We start from the raw sequence: 3756 nt of genomic DNA, 5'->3' as shown, positions 1-3756 counted from the left end.
TACTCATCTCTGTACACCCTAGGCTACTAGTTTTCTATAAGTAGGACCTTTTACTATTGTATTTTCATCTTTGGACATCTAGTTCTTAGATCATATCGGGGTAGCTACCTTCATTTTATGCTATCTTAGATCATTGGGAGGCTGGCCATTCGGCCATGCCTAGACCCTGTACTTATGTATTTTCAACGGTGGAGTTTCTACACACCATAGATTAAGGTGTGGAGCTCTGCTGTACCTCGAGTGTTAATGCAATTACTATTGTTCTTCTATTCAATTCTGCTTGTTCTTATTCTAAGATATCACTTGTTCTTCAACTTGATGAATGTGATGATCCGTGACACTCATCATCATTCTCACTTATGAACGTGTGACTGACAACCACCTCCGTTCTACCTTCGATTGGGTGAATATCTCTTGGATTCCTGATTGCACGATGCATGGTTGATCACCTGACAACCGAGTGCTCGTCTGACAAACGAGCCAGCCATTCCGTGAGATCAGAGTCTTCGTGGTATAGGCTAGAACTGATGGCGGCATTCAAGAGAATTCGGAAGGTCTATCCTTGTCTATGGTATTCTGAGTAGGATTCAATGATTGAATGACTGTGACGTGCTTCAAACTCCTAGCAGGCGGGGCGTTAGTGACAGACGCAAAAGAATTGATGGATTCTATTCCGTCCTGACCGAGAACCGACAGATGATTACCCATGCTGTGACAGAGCATAGGCAACGTTTTCACTGAGAGGATGGGAGGTAGCCATTGACAACGGTGAAACCCTACATGAGCTTGCCATGGAAAGGAGTAAGAAGGATTGGATGAAGACAGTAGGAAAGCAGAGAGACGGAAGGGAAGGCATCTTCATGCGCTTATCTGAAGTTCCTACCAATGAATTACATAAGTATCTCTATCTCTATCTTATTGTTTATTTTCGTTCATCACCATATCCATTTGAGTTTGCCTGACTAAGATTTACAAGATGACCATAGCTTGCTTCATACTAACAATCTCCGTGGGATCGACCCTTACTCGCGTAAGGTTTATTACTTGGACGACCCAGTGCACTTGCTGGTTAGTTGTGTGAAGTTGTGTAATGCCATGGTATTGAACACCAAGTTTTTGGGGTTCATGACCGGGGATTATGAGAGTTGTGAAAAGTATTGTTCACAATTTCACGCACCAAGTTTTTGGCGCCGTTGCCGGGGATTGTTGAGTTTGGACAACTGACGGTTCATCTTGTTGCTTAGATTAGGTATTTTTTTTCTTCAGAGTTCTTAAGAATGAATTCTAGTGTTTCAAGGTGATGTTCTTATCATCACCAAAGCTGATTGATCTTCATCAATTTAGCTCTTGAATGCAATGTTCTGCTGAAGCTTGGCTGACCATGTCTAATTCCTTTAGACTGAAGCTTTAGACTAACATTGCATGATTCCTGGAACTCTCATTAAGAATTTTGATACTTTTTTTTCCACTTTATTTTCGAAAAAAAAAATCACAAAAAAATTTTACAAAATCATAAAAACCAAAAATATTGTATGTTTCTTATTAAGACACTAGTCTCATTTTAAGTTTGGTGTCAATTGCATGCATTCATTCATGTGTCTTAAGGATCTTCAAGATGTTATTGATGATTTCTTACTCTAATCGTTAAATTCTCTTGACTTGAGTGTTTTGTGTGTCTCATATGCATTCTCATTAGTGTCAGTAGTATACAAACTGCTAAGTTTGGTGTCTTGCATGCATTGTTATTTGATTCTTGTTGCATTTTGATTTTTCCTTATTATTAAAAATCCAAAAATATTTTTAATTTGTGTCTTTTCAAGTCAATAATACAGAGAATTGAAGATTCAGAACATACTGCAGAGGAATTATATAGAAAAAGCTGGGGGTTCAAAACGCCCAGTGAAGAAGGACAGACTGGCGTTTAAACGCCAGCCAGGGTACCTGGTTGGGCGTTTAACGCCCAAAAAGGTATAGTTTTGGGCGTTAAATGCCAGAATGTGCACCATTCTAGGCGTTTAACACCAGGATGGCACAAGAGGGAAGATTCTGTTTTTCAATGCAATTTTTTTTCAGGTTTTCAAAGTTTTTCAAAATCAAATCTTTTTCAAATCAAATCTTTTCAATCAAATGTTTTCAAAATCAATTTCTTTCCTTTTTCAAAGATACTTACTATCAATTAATGATTTGATTCAACATTTCAAGTATGTTTCCTTTTCTGTTGAGAAAGGTTTAATGTTTGAATCATATCTTTTCTTGTTAGCCAAGTTATTAATTTTCAAAATCAAATCCTCTTAAAATGTTTTTCAAATCATATCTTCTCAATCACATCTTTTTAAAACCAATCATATCTTCTTAACCACATCTTTTTCAAAATAGCTTTCAATCAAATCTTTTTTATTTCTAATTTCAAAATCTTTTTCAAAAAAATCACTTTACTTCTTTCCCACTCTTATTTTCGAAAATCAATTAGTGTTTTTCAAAAATGTTTTCAAAATCCTTCACTTAATTTTCGAAAATTGCTTCCCCTCTTCTCATATCCTTCTATTTATGGACTAACACTATTCCTTAATGCAAAATTCGAACTCCATCTCCTTTGACAAGTTCGAATTTTCTACTTCTGTCTTCTACTCTTCTTTTCCTCTGACACTTCAAGGAATCTCTATACTGTGACATAGAGGATTCCACATTTCTTGTTCTCTTCTCTCTCATATGAGCAGGAGCAAAGACAAAGGCATTCTTGTTGAGGCTGATCCTGAACCTGAAAGGACCTTGAAGAGAAAGCTAAGAGAAGCCAAAACACAACTCTCTTTAGAGGACCTGACCGAATTCTTCAAAGAAGAAGAACACATGGCAGCCGAAAACAACAATGCCAACAATGCAAGGAAGGTGCTGGGTGACTTTATTGCACCTACTCCCAATTTCTATGGGAGAAGCATCTCTATCCCTGCCATTGGAGCAAACAACTTTGAGCTTAAGCCTCAATTAGTTTATCTAATGCAACAGAATTGCAAGTTCCATGGACTTCCACTGGAAGATCCTCATCAGTTCTTAGCTGAATTCTTGCAAATCTGTGACACTGTCAAGACTAATGGGGTTGACCCTGAGGTCTACAGACTTATGCTATTCCCTTTTGCTGTAAGAGACAGAGCTAGGACATGGTTGGACTCACAACCTAAAGAAAGCCTGGACTCTTGGGAAAAGCTAGTCAATGCCTTCTTGGCAAAGTCCTTTCCACCTCAAAAATTGAGTAAGCTTAGAGTGGAAGTCCAAACCTTCAGACAGAAGGAAGGAGAATCCCTCTATGAAGCGTGGGAAAGATACAAACAATTAATCAGAAAATGTCCCTCTGACATGCTTTCTGAATGGAGCATCATAGGAATTTTCTATGATGGTCTCTCTGAACTGTCCAAGATGTCCTTGGATATCTCTGCTGGAGGCTCTCTTCATCTGAAGAAGACGCCTACAGAAGCTCAAGAGCTAATTGAAATGGTTGCAAATAACCAATTCATGTACACTTCTGAAAGAAATCCTGTGAACAATGGGACTAGTCAGAAGAAAGGAGTTCTTGAGATTGACACTCTGAATGCCATATTGGCTCAGAACAAAATATTGACTCAACAAGTCAATATGATTTCTCAAAGTCTGTCTGGAATGCAAAATGCACCAAGCAGTACTAAGGAAGCTTCATCTGAGGAAGAAGCTTATGATCCTGAGAATCCTTCAATGGAAGAGGTGAATTACATGGGAGAACCCTAT

The 3756-nt window shown here is 38.2% G+C and overlaps 1 non-coding gene across 1 annotated transcript; it reads right to left on the bottom strand.

Moving 5' to 3' along the window:
* Nucleotides 1-3249: 3249 nt before the first annotated feature.
* LOC112763940 (small nucleolar RNA R71) lies at nucleotides 3250-3357 on the bottom strand. The gene has a single exon (XR_003182964.1). It is a non-coding gene; the product is annotated as a small nucleolar RNA R71 (small nucleolar RNA).
* Between the last annotated feature and the right edge of the window lie 399 nt (nucleotides 3358-3756).

This window comes from Arachis hypogaea, chromosome 2 (genome assembly GCF_003086295.3).
Source record: "Arachis hypogaea cultivar Tifrunner chromosome 2, arahy.Tifrunner.gnm2.J5K5, whole genome shotgun sequence".
In the NCBI taxonomy this organism is placed as follows: Eukaryota; Viridiplantae; Streptophyta; class Magnoliopsida; order Fabales; family Fabaceae; genus Arachis; species Arachis hypogaea.
The sequence above is the reverse complement of the archived record's forward strand: the minus strand, read 5'-3'. Positions and strand labels throughout refer to the sequence as shown.